The sequence below is a fragment of the Triplophysa dalaica genome, chromosome 7 (assembly GCF_015846415.1).
Source record: "Triplophysa dalaica isolate WHDGS20190420 chromosome 7, ASM1584641v1, whole genome shotgun sequence".
Taxonomy (NCBI): domain Eukaryota; kingdom Metazoa; phylum Chordata; class Actinopteri; order Cypriniformes; family Nemacheilidae; genus Triplophysa; species Triplophysa dalaica.
Genome location: NC_079548.1, coordinates 1,668,855 through 1,682,535, shown reverse-complemented (window position 1 = coordinate 1,682,535; position 13,681 = coordinate 1,668,855). Strand labels below are relative to the sequence as shown.

Genomic DNA, 13,681 nt, shown 5'->3' with positions numbered 1-13,681 from the left:
TCTCGTGTTAGTGATAAAGTTATATAAAAAAATGAGTAATAATTGTCAATCTTACCACGAAAACATGAATTATTTACCAGCGGTTTTTACTATGTTAACAGCACAGATTTTAACATTTAGTGGTTAAATACCCATGTGAAGCTTGTGAAGCATTTGTTTTATTTTTAGTTCATGATTGTTCACAGTCAGGTAAGTGACATTTTCAGGATTGTCACATCCATAACGCATCAAATTCATTATAAATGGACACATGAAAATTTAAATAAAGTAACTATTTCATCCTCTACAAAGAGGCATCACTTATTGGGTATTATTGCTTCAGGATTGCACATTTTATTTTACAGAAATCCTACAGAATTTATCGTCTGCCAAAAACTGCGTCCTTTTTTGTCACATCCATAACGCATGTTTATAAATAGATGTTTTTTGTCATAGAATGACTTTTTTATGTTTTGACTACATCAACAAGTGTTCAGTAAAATATAAACAGATGGTTCAATATATTCGTAACAAATTCATTCTCTGAGCTTTTTATGTCACTTCCATTACGCAAAATGACACGTCTGTAACGCTTGAATTGCCTAGATTCGTTTTCTCTTGTTTGGTGGATGTGTCAAGATTGTCGGCCCAATCAGCAGCAACATGTATATAACCCAAACGGTATTAAAGAGACAGCTCGCACAATTGATCCAAGTAAAGTCGTTTAAAAATGTGTCTGCTGCTGCTGGGTTTACGCAACAATTAGGGATATTAGAAGAGATCTATTTTGCAGTATTCAAATCCGAAAATTATTCAAAAATAACACAAAGAATGGCCTTCTCAGCTGCCATAGTTCCACTCTTGCGTCACCACAACAGGGTGTTCAACCGCACCACCATTTCCGTTTAAAAATCATTTTGTAACGTTTTGGGAAGCTTGAAGCTTCGTTTGTCATTGGACACATGATTTCTATGTTGACGAGACATGTTTCGAATGTTTCGAAGGCTTCATCTAGCACGACCATATTTGCTCGACACAAGCTTTAAAAAGAACCTTGGGTATAGAGAGATGTATGGCTTAATATATTAAAAATGGTATTGACTTTATAAATGTGAAATTAAAAACAGTGTAACTGTCACAGTATTCATAACTTTGTAAACATGACACCTGTGAACTTGCATGGTAATTAGAAGTGATAGTATGTTAACTCTGTGTAAGTACACATTGGTAAATAGTATCTACAACTGGACTTTTTGTGTAACTACACACATGTAACTACCCACTGAATACCTGGTCTATGTACAAATGTGTAACAGGACTTTGGTAACAACACTTCAGTAAGTGCACGTGTGTAACAGGAATTACGTAACTACATATTGGAACAACAATATATTTACAGAAGTTTGTCAGAGGAACTGCATACGCACGCTTAACGATCAAATCTGTGCGTAGATAGGTTTTATAAATGAGGCCCCAAGTCTCCACAACTGACCTCATTATACTCCCAAGGAGATGTTTTATCAGCTCTTTGTCCTGAGAGTTTAATGGCCACACATGACATTAGATGTTTTAATTACAGAATGAACTGTACTGAAATATTCATTTACCCTACTAATAGTTTATTCTGAGAGAGTCTAAATAATGAGTGATCATCTACACTGTAAACCCCAATAAGTTAATAGTACTCAAAACTTTTGTAGAAACTGATTACATAATAACTTTTGAGGTAACTAACTTAATTTTTTTAAGTTTGATTTTTTTTAAAGTTACACTCTAATCAAACTTAAATGTTAAAATTTTATTTTTAAAACATGTAAGTGCACCGTGCTTAAAAATATTGTTTAACACTCGCACATTTTTAGTTTCTCCATACTTAATTACACTAGTCATCATTTGAAGTGGATCAAAAAAGTTAATCAAAATTGTCCTAAAACAAGAACAGGTATTGTTCAAAATTCATGTCTAAACACTTAGGTCTAATCAATGTTGTCATCACTGGGATTTCATTCCTCATCACTTTTAATGATGCCCAGATGTGATTATTTCTCACATGGTGTGAATTGACTTGTCACACATTTAAGTGTCAGCAGATGAATAATCTCTGTACTGTAAACCAAGCATGAATTGCATGGTTCAACAAATGCCTGAAACAAGTCATGAACAAAAAACAACAAATGAAGCAAAAGCCTTAAATGATAACCAGTTCCCAATTTTGGACACCCGTGACAGGTCAATTGGTACCTAGTGACAAACAATCATGTCTGGTAAACATCAAAAGCCATTAAGGATGACATTTCTTTAATGACCACATAGACTTATAACGGACTGTCATGTTATGCATGAATTGTTAAAGAAACACATTTTGAATTTAGAACAACTTTGATGAAAGGTTTTGATCCACTTCAAACGTTGACTAGTATATTTTGATCCAATGGTACTTATTTAAATAGAAATCTACAAATTAAAAAAATATACTTGTGTATATCCCACAAGCTAATGAAATTTAAAGTTAACTACAAAAAATACTTCAGCTGTACATTTTCTTTTTTCTTTTATTCAGTCTTTAAATTTTTTTATTCAAACATGTCAGAACATCAACAGCATTCATTTTTATAAAACTTTGTTCTAGCTCAGAGGCGTCTGTGCCATGATGAGCTAAGTGACTCAAGGCACATACTGGTTTCACCACCTACCCAATAGCTGTAGGTGTGTTAACCAGTGAAATTTATTTAAGTTTCACTGGTTCACTGGAAGTATTTAGTTGGAATGAACACTTACATAGAGAGCAAAATTAAACACCTCTGCTCTTGCTACAAATATAACTAACATTTAGTTAAACTCATGTAGTGTATGGTTGTGCGTTTGTGTTTGTGTGTGTGTGTGTGTGTGTACATATGTATCTCTACATATCAAACAGGAACAAGACAATCAGGAACTGAGCATCTTCAAGTGCTTAATACAAAACTTTCTTAAAGCAGCATTAGTAACAGCCATGACCATCAAAGTGCAAATGGAATTAAAAAAATAAAAATAAAAAGTAAATAAATAAACTTATCAAAACACAAAGTCAAGACATATAATCTTTCCTGATTGTAAAAACCTATAAAAACAAAATATGAAAATGCACATCTCACATCATTTTAGGATTCAGAGCATCAAGTTGGTGTACAACCAATAAGTATAAACAACAGCAACTACGTTAGATTTGGTGGGCAAGACATAATCTGTCAAATGTAAACAGTTTCAAATGCTTTGACTACCATGGTGTTCAACAACATACTATAAAGTTACCATACTGGGAACCCCAAGAACACATCAACATGCAGACATGTGTATTTTCTTGTAAACACAACTCTTAAGTTATCCTACTATTTCATTAACATGTCATTTTTGAGACTCAGTTGGCAGGATTTAAGTGGTATACCATCATCAAGACCCATTAGGATTTTCTGTAAGAATGTAAAAGTGTGAATGAGTTTCTTGGGATAGTCCAAATGCAATGCATACATCAACCCAAGTTGGTCCTGTGGGCACAGATAAAACAATCAATATGAAACCAGTCAAATTATGCAATCAACCTCTTTACAAATTAATGATACAAAATTCCAAGTGTTAATGTAACTTACAGATAAAGTTGCTCTCTGGTGACAATGTAGGTCTGCTGCACATGCACACAAAACAGACAGCAAGATAGCAGAAGACTTTTAATTGATTTACTCAAGGACAGCAAAAGCAAAAATAATTGGCAACGACTGGGTAATATAGATACCATTACAACTCACTTTTCAAAAAAGATCAAAGTCTTCTGTGTCCATACATTCACTGCTGACTGCCTAAAATAACTGATCTAGAACAAGAGTGCAAATAACAATATTATCAGATTTCAAAATACAGGTGGGGTATTATCTGCTTTATGCTTTGATATTATGAAATCACACAGAATGTGTCTGCTTCCGCTCTTTATAAACATTTAAATGAATTTATCTGACAACACAGAAACCATGTTGATCCACTTTAGAGGGTGGCTAACGTTAACTTGTTATTCAAAAATATTAGTTCAAGAGATAGTGTAAGGCTAGATTTATATGCTAATGAATTAGAAATGGAATTAAAAAATAAAAGAAATGGTGAAAAATAGGTTACAGCCTAAATTAACATTTGAGTCACCTTGGTTTTGGGGGATGCTCACTGCACTTCTTCCACAACCTATAATGAAAAGACGTTTGTAAAGGTTTAATAAAAACTTCATTCGGTAACTATTATGTACATAACCTTAACTTTGTTTGAGTAAAAGTTACAGCTAAGGGGGCTTAACACAAACAGCAGCAACACATTCAAAAAACAGAAGGACTATGAAAAGAGTTATTAACTAACGTTCACATTATTGTCTTGCCACGACCTTAACAGTACACGGGTACACGCGATATTATCTGTCACTAGCTGGCGGACTGATGGTAATTGCGCTTTCGGCGCCTAAAAAATGCGCGCGGCACCGTGAAGATGCGCGTGAAACTTATATATTAAAAATAGCCTCGTCTAGCAGTCAAATATCACGTGTAATATGATATTCTTACAATGTTACAAGAAGCAAAGTAGTTTTGAAGTGTTTTGGTTTACTTACAAGTTGCTTCATGCTTGATACCAGGTCGCTCGAGAGGGTAGCCATCTTGGATAGATTTTTCTGGTAACGTCAGTAAGCGCAGCACGTCATGACGTCATATCACGTGATCAACGGTACACTTAAAAATAGTGAGTGAACCAGCGGTGTTCCGTCAAAAATGCTGAGGCACACAAACATAAAAATACATATTTGTTCATAGACATTAATAGTTTAAAGGTGGATTAACTCAGCAAGAGATTTTAACTGTAGTGACCTCAGTCTTTATAAGCTAGTAGTACTGTTCGGGCTTACAGTATACTTCAAACATAGGATAGAGAGGTTGAGTGAATGTGGTGTGAACTCTGTGGATGAGATTCATCGTGTCGCTTGAGATGCTGTAGAAGGACAGAATTCCTGCACTGTGATCCACATACACTCCTACTCTAGAAGAACTCGGGAGAACAGACACAATCATCTCTGAATTATAATGAATGAATGAACAATAGATTGGAGAAAAGAACAGACTCCAGGACTGATCATTGCGTCCGGCTGCACTCTCCAGACCGAGTCCTTTTCTACTGATGCTCTTATAAGCCACTGCTATAGATACACCCAACCTTCCCTTTCCACTCCACCTCCCAGTAACAGCGTTCACTCACACTGTCTCTAAACATGACCTCAGTTCAGGAGTCAAACCTGTCTGGATGATCTGGATACTGCTTTTGTGAATCAGTGGTTCTAGCCGCTCGGCGTCCTTCAGACAGTCTGATCCAGTGTGAACTTCATGAAGTATCTTTTCATGCATTAGTGAAAACATACACTACAGTCACTACCGAAGCAAATGTACTCAAATAAATGAGCTTCCACACATTTAGGTAAGATTGTTTTCCATGTCTGTGTAGTGAGATCTACTTTGTGAAACTGCATGGTTTCTTCAGTATTAGGAACTTACATTGTAGGAATTCCCTCCTGCTTCTGGGTTCAGGGAACTGGATGCTTGTAACTATGGAAACCAAATGACTGTTGTTTCATTTCCATGCAAGAAATAAAATCTACATCTTCTGTATTTTATATAAAAATCCATCAGTTTACCAGAAATCTTGTGTATCTCCTCTCTATAGAAACGCTGCAGTTTCTCTCTGAATTGAGACACAGATTTCAAAACATCATCAAAATGGACGTCAGATGTGACACTGATGTTTTGTGTTGATCCAGAGACAGAGAGACACTGGAAACTCTACAGACACAGAAAGATAAGAGATCAAGGGCCTCATTTATAACGTGTGTGAACGCAAAAATCCATGTGACTGTTCATATTTTTAAAAGCGGTCTTTGATGTGGAAAAGTGCTTAGCTCAATTCAGGGTTTTTAGCAGACGTACACTCTTTTGCCTGTCCGAGAGTTGCAGATTTTTGGAAAATAAGCCATTCCTGCTGCTGATCAGTGGTCTAGTTGGGGCCATCTGCACCTATACTTACTTTTTCATAGAGCTTTACAGTTGTTTTAAAGATCCTCATTACGTTTATTTTCACCACAACATTTACTTCATGCATTTGTATCTTCGCCTTAAATTAACAACAAGTATACACACAGAGATGGCAAAGTTACATCTGTATTAAGTAAAATCTTGCATGTCTTTTTACATAATCTTTTGTACGTGATGTGATTAAAACATATGATGCTTTGAAGAACTATTGTAGTGTGGTCAGCAGTACTGGTATAGACCAGTTTTATCCAATGCTATAACTTCATAGGATTTGTGAAGAATAATGCATAAATATTAATAAATGGCATATTTAACTGAACTACTAGAAAAAACAAACTCCATTATATATGGCCATTTGGGGTCGTGGATAATGGTTGTATAGTTCAGTACACCACTTTCTTTGCCATGACTACACCACTGCTGCTCATCGAGGATTTAGATGTTGACTCTTTCATATGTCAATGACATTAATTAGACATCACTTACAAGCCAAAGATAGATTACATTTCACATCTGAAAGAGAGGACTACACACGTTTTCTGTGCGGTTCTTCTATTTATCACACGTACGTCATACGCACTTTGAGAAATGATCATAAAATCAAATTATTAACATTTTATAAATAGGCCCCAAATCTGAACCAATATCAGAATTAGGAATTTGTTGTAGTAACAGAAGTTCCGAGTATTTAGACATAACATACAATATATACTGAAAATAAGCACAAGACATGGAAAAAAAGTCAAAATAAATATGTAGATTAATACGCAGATCAAAATAAGGACACTTCTTAACTGCATTTGGTCCCTCGGTTTATTTACCTGAAGAAACTGAACGTGATCTTGTGTTTGTGAAATCTTCTCCAGCTCATTGTTTTTTCTCTTCAGATCTTCAATCTCCTGCTTCAGTCGCTCCAAGACTCCTTCAGCTGGACGTAATGCAGTCTTCTCCTGATCTCTGATCAGCTGTGTCACCTTAGACATCAGTTCAGTGAACGTCATCTCACAGTCCTCCACTGCTGACTGTGCTGAACGCTGTTTCACACACACACACATTACAATCACACAAACACACTTTCATTCATACACATGTGTCAATGTGTTAGACCAGAAACAGAGACACATCTCACTAGGGCTGGGAATTGATTCCAAAGCACATAAGCACAAGCCCCGCACCTTAGATGATGTCTTCGGTCAAGCAAATCGTGTTTCTTGTCTAAAAACCGAACAGACTTCAGAAATATGATGGATGAAGTCTAGAGCTGTGTAATGAATTATTATATCCTGCATGCATAAAAGCAAAAGTGTCATTAGCACACACAATGCAGATATAATTAAATGTATCCACCATCTTGGAGTCCTTCAGGTGTTTTTTAGCAAACTACATGCAGGATTTCAAGTGTCTTGCAATGAGGAGAGGAATCCGTCGGGCCACTCTGCCATAAAGCCCCGACTGGTGGAGGGCTGCAGTGATGGTTGACTGTCTACAACTTTCTCCCATCTCCTGAATGCATCTCTGGAGCTCAGCCACACTGATCTTTGGGTTCTTCTTTACCTCTCTCACCAAGGCTGTTCTCCCCCGATAGCTCAGTTTGGCGTCCAAAACGTCTTCCATTTAAGGATGGAATTTAGGAACCTTAAGTGCAGAACCTTAAGTGCAGCAGACATTTTTTTGTAACCATGGCCAGATCTGTGCCTTGCCACAATTCTGTCTCTGAGCTCTTCAGGCAGTTCCTTTGACCTCATGATTCTCATTTGCTCTGACATGCACTGTGAGCTGTAAGGTCTTATATAGACAAGTGTGTGGCTTTCCTAATCAAATCCAATCCAATGAAGGTGTAGAACCATCTCAAGGATGATCGGAAGAAATGGACAGCACCTTAGTTAAATATATGAGTGTCACAGCAAAGGGTCTGAATACTTAGGAGCATGTGATATTTCAGATTTTCTTTTTTAATAAATCTGCAAAAATGTCAACAATTGTGTGTTTTTCTGTCAATATGGGGTACTGTGTGTACATTGTTGAGAAAAAAAAACACTTTAGCAAATGGCTGCAATATAACAAAGAGTGAAAAATTGAAGGCGGTCTGAATACTTTCCGTACCCACTGTATGTCTCACAACATATTTACTTTGTTTAAAGCTGCACAGAACTTTTTCATCACCCGTCTGCACTACTTGCATTCAACATTAAATGAGAAGATTAGAAAGAGCAATAGCAAAAAAAATGTGTATGAATTTTACTACTTAGTACCTAGAGATCTGTCTGTCATTTACTCTTACAGGGTATGCACATAATAAAATTTACTGATTATTGATCATTCTATCTATATTCCTCAAGTCTTTTTGTGTACACTACTGAATAAGTTTAAAAAACAGTTCATAGTAATTTGAGCTGTGCTTTTTGAAAACAGCTAGTAAACTAGATTATTAATGACACATTGGCAGGTCAAGATCGCAATATTTGGTAAAGGTTTTTGTTAAAGAAATGATTGATAAATGTAAAAAGTGAAAGCTTAGAAAATTGTATTGCATTAAAAATGTGTACTTTTATAGTAAATAAAAACCCGTAGTAAAACAGGAATTGAGCCTGAATTGAAACAGCAGAGTTAGAACAGGCCTACATCTGACCTGATGAGACGCCACAGTGTCTCTGAGCTGCTGAAGATCTCTCTCTTTCTTCTGGATCTTCTGCTGGAGTTTACTCTGGGTTTATTTAAACAAGGAAATTTACATAATAGTGAAAGATGTAACTGTATAACTCAAAGTTTAATGATGATAATGGAAAAAATATAACCATAGATTCATTGAAAGATGAAAAGAAAATCAAAGGTACAGGTAATACAATTAAATAACAGTTTGATTTATTTCTCACCTGTTTCTCTTTGATTGCTTCTGGAATTGATACCAGATCATGATTTTTGTGTTCACCCAAACACATTGGACAGATACATCTCTGACACTGAATACAGTAAATCTCCATCACTTTATCATGTTGAGGGCAGATCATCTCCTGCAGTCGTCTGGTGGGATCTATCAGGTTGTGTCTTCGGCCTCTGAAGAGATTCTCATGTTGCTCAAGATGAGTTTGACAGTAAGAGTTGAGACACATCAGACAGGATTTGATGGCTTTGTGTTTTCTCTCAGTACACACGTCACACTCCACATCTCCAGCACCAGAGTCACAGTGATCAGAAAGTTTGGTCTTCTTCAGTTTCTCCACCATTTTAACAACCATCACATTCTTTCCTAAAACCGGCCGTGGACTGAAGGTTTGTCTGCACTGAGGACAGCTGTAGATTCTCGTCTGATCTTCTTGATTCCAGCAGTCTGTGATACATCTCATACAGTAAGTGTGTCCACAGGGAACAGTCACTGGATCCTTCAGTAGATCCAGACACACTGAACACATGAACTCATGAGCCAATTAAATTACAGCAACAGCGCAGAAAATAGCCTATCAAACTAAGCAAGACAGAATTTATCGCCAATCAAATTGAAGGATGCAGAACTTACTGTCGGCAGGCGGGTGCGTTACATGCGCGAATTCCAATACGGTGATTCAGTTTTAATGATGACCGTTTAGTGAGATGTAAGAAGGCAAACATAATAAAGCCAACGGTTTAACAATTATCTAAGTAAATTGAAAAGTTGTTCATTTAAAATATATACATTTAGTTAAGCCAAATCATTAGGCTACTGTTTTTAGTCCGTTTAACACAATGCAATTGTGTTTGAACATGCATAAAACCTAATACAATGGTGCTAAAACAAAATGAATTGTTTAAATAAAGTGAACAATATCGTAAACATTTTTTTGTTAGTGTATGACTGTGGGTATATAGTCCGTTTTATTAGCAAGGAGGAATTCAATAGACTGCAGAACTATCATCACAGGTAATGAAATTATTTTTCTGTCAAATGTGTATTCAATGTGTTGTTTTAAAAAGCTTAAGCCCAAAGAGTGAATGTTTTCTGCATCTTCTCGATTTATAAATCCCAAAACCTCACTTTTTAGGACTTGTAATGTTGATTTTGGACTTTATAGCTGATGTTAGAGAACATTTGTTAGCAAAGTCTAGTCACATGATCAGTTTAAATACATTAACTTACATTACAAGAAATACGTTACTTTATATTTACATGTTTAGGCGGGCTTTAATGTCATTTTGAATTCTCTTTATGGCTTCATAAAAGGTCATAAAATGTTCTTTTAAAGGGCTCTTCACATTTCGCAATAGTCGGTGACTCGTTCGCGACGCATTTTTCCAGGCGCGTCGTCGCCGCATCGAGATGAAAATAGTTCAACTATCAACTAACTGTGCATTTGACTAACCTAAAAGGCGCGGCAAACGTTTTCAGAGAGGTTTTGTAAAATATACTGTTTATGAATGGATTGCAAAAGTTATATTGATCTCCGCATTGATAAACTGTGTGAAACCAAAAGTAAAGCAAATCACAAACAGACGGAATCTGACAGAAAAACACAAATCTAGAGTCAGAATAAAATCACTGCAAAAGACACAAACAGTTAAATACTCGCATGTGTTAATCTCTTCAGCGACAAACGTTATATGTGATGTTACCTGTTCGATCAACTCCCTTTGCTCCCGAGATCGTGAATGAGTATCGTGTTAACGGGACTGTGCAGTGGTAAGGATTTTAATGAAAAACAGACAAACAGACGAAATCTTCATGACTTTATTCTTTAAATACTGGTGGAAGTACATATGAGAAACACTTTCATTATTCTGTTTCATTCACAAATTTGGTCGATTATCAACCGTGTTGCCTGCCTGTCAACATTTGTTTATACATAACACAAAACAAACGTTTTTTAAATGTTTAGAGGAAATGGAAGACAGGTGTGGGGTCGGAGCATTCCTGTTGTTGACCGTGAAGTGTGCATTGGTAAATCAAATATGTGCGTTTGAAATCAAGTAAAAAATAAACATGAAAGAGACATTTATGTGTTTTGTGATTGTGTACTATTGAAGAAATCAATTATATGTGTTAAAATAAATTAAATGTGAGCAAGAAGAATGGAAATAGACATTGTTTATTGGTTGCACGTGTCAAACTATATTGCCTGCCAACGCTGGTGTGACTGACTGTTAGTCACAGAGCCTCGAATAGTTTCAAACATTTCTCTGAAGCTCATTTATTTCAGAGTATTTCAAAAGCATGTGCTGTACAGATGGTGAAATAACTGCATGTTTTTACATTTAAACGGGTTTGCACCCAGCAAGCAATAGCCGTCATTTCACCGTCTTGGTTTAGTATAGATCATTTATAGTCCGGTGTCCGGCTGTGAGTAACCCACTTCTAACCAAATAACCTTGAATTTGGTTAAATGTCATTTTTGCCTAAACAACTTGTATGATATTCCACCATGTAAACGAAACCAACAGTTTTGAAGGAGTATGGTTTCATTGATTTGACGTGTTTTGTGCATAGCCCGAGATAGCTCCAATTCAGACCGGCTATTTGAAGCCCGGGTAAATCAAGACTGGTTCATTGTCATTCTTTGACCAGTCAAGACAGAGATTTCTGATATCTCATCATGTTCAATATACATAATATGATCAATATGAAGTATAATTTCATTATATGGTCGAGCTGTAGTCACGATTTAACTCTGAATTGGATGGGCTAAGTGCAGTCTGCTATAAGCCCACCCGGCGAAATCAAGACAATTTATAGTCTGATTTCAATGGTTTGGCTTTAGCCCTGATCCAGACCTGCAATGAATATAGACAAAAGTGTTAGAATCTTTGTTATCACATTTACATGTAGTCATTTAACAGATGCTTTTATAGTTAAAAGATTGAAGCAATTGGGTCAAACATTAGGACAACAAAAAGCATAAGAGCCATAAAAACATCTCTCACGAAGCCTACTAAAGTGTACAGAGCCAAGTTTACCCACACGGAAAAAACCTATATGTTTTAATATAGGTTTTGATATAGGTTTTCAATATATGTGACATATATAAAATTGGCCGTTTTCCTATATTATATGTACATATATGCACATATATGCGTACATATATGCATACATATATGCGTAAATATATGCGTAAATATATGCGTACATATATGCGTACATATATGGGTACATATATGGGTACATATATGCGTACACATATGCACATATATGCGTAAATATATGCACATATATGCGTACATATATGCGCAAATATATGCACATATATGCGTAAATATATGCGTACATACATGCACATATATGTGTACATATATGTCTACATATATGTGTACATATATACACATACATGCGTACATATATACATATAGATGCATATATATGTGTGCATACATGTACCTATATAGGTACATATATGCATGTATATATGTGTGCATATATGTGTGCATATATTTACGCATATATTTACGCATATATTTACGCATATATGTATGCATATATGTACGCATATATGTGCATATATGTACATATAATATAGGAAAACGGCCAATTTTATATATGTCACATATATTAAAAACCTATATCAAAACCTATATTAAAACATATAGGTTTATATAGGTTTTTTCCGTGTGGGATATAAGCTACAAAATCACCAGATCCTGCCATGAGCTATATAGGAGACATATGTTGTATGTACATATAGGGCTTATATGTGGATATAAAGAAGCAATACAGGAGACCTATATGGCCTGTATATGCACATATATGCATCTCAATTATGCCTATATGTGGCATATATACTGCATATAGGTTTCATATATGTGCTTATATCCTCATATAGGTTCTTTCCATGTGGGTAGATTTTCTAAGCATGCTTTTTTGTTTTTATAGATATTGTAGAAAAGATATAGAAAATCACAAATGATCGGTCAGATGCTGACGGAAGCGATGTGTTTCCAGCCGATTCTTAAAGATGGCAACAGACACTTGTGTTATGACACGAGTAAACATTGCAAAACATTATATTTGCTGTCACATAAAATTCATTCACATTTTACGAAATTATTTTTCTTTCATTTTAACAAATTAAATAAAATGCAAATATTTTTTAAAGAAAGCTTTCCTGTAGCTCAGCGGTAAGAGCATTGGGTTAACAACGCAAGGTTGTGGGTTCGAGCCCAGGGGATTGCACATACCCATGTATAAATGTATAAGTTCAATGTAAGTCGCTTTGGATAAAAGTGCATGCCAAATGCATAAATGTAAATGTAAATACAATTCTCTTCCGCTAGATGACAACTGTAGCCCTAATGAGACTTCTGGCAATGCGAGACTTGAAACTTAGCTATCGCCGTTGCGTCGTTTGAAATGAAGAGAGAGTATTTTGAGTTAGAGATTATCTGACAAACAGCAAACGTGAAAGGATGTTTCTACTGTTGTATAGTGACTATCTGTGTTTTCGTTTTGATATGTGTTCATTATTTGTCAACTGTAGGCCTATTTCTTATCATTTGTGTAGGAACCCTAAGATTTTTAACAGTGTAGAGCCATGTTGTGGTCAGCTTAAAAATGTTACAAGTGTTTCCATGTGCCTTGATTATCTGAATTCAACATGTGCAGCCTATGAGTGGTGTCCAGATGAAGCCTCATGAAGCTTTGAAGCCTTTCAGCTTAG

At 35.7% G+C, this 13,681-nt stretch overlaps 1 protein-coding gene and 1 long non-coding RNA gene across 2 annotated transcripts in view; both read right to left on the bottom strand.

The window, feature by feature from the left end:
* LOC130425913 (zinc finger protein 91-like) overlaps positions 1 to 13,681 on the bottom strand; it is a 235,520-nt gene that overhangs the window by 92,755 nt on the left and 129,084 nt on the right. The gene's annotated exons all lie outside the window — the stretch shown is intronic.
* LOC130426008 (uncharacterized) lies at positions 2,552 to 5,485 on the bottom strand. Its single transcript, XR_008907128.1, has 5 exons — positions 4,601 to 5,485; positions 4,147 to 4,185; positions 3,762 to 3,826; positions 3,606 to 3,637; positions 2,552 to 3,503 (listed from the first exon to the last, which is right to left on the bottom strand). It is a non-coding gene; the product is annotated as an uncharacterized LOC130426008 (long non-coding RNA).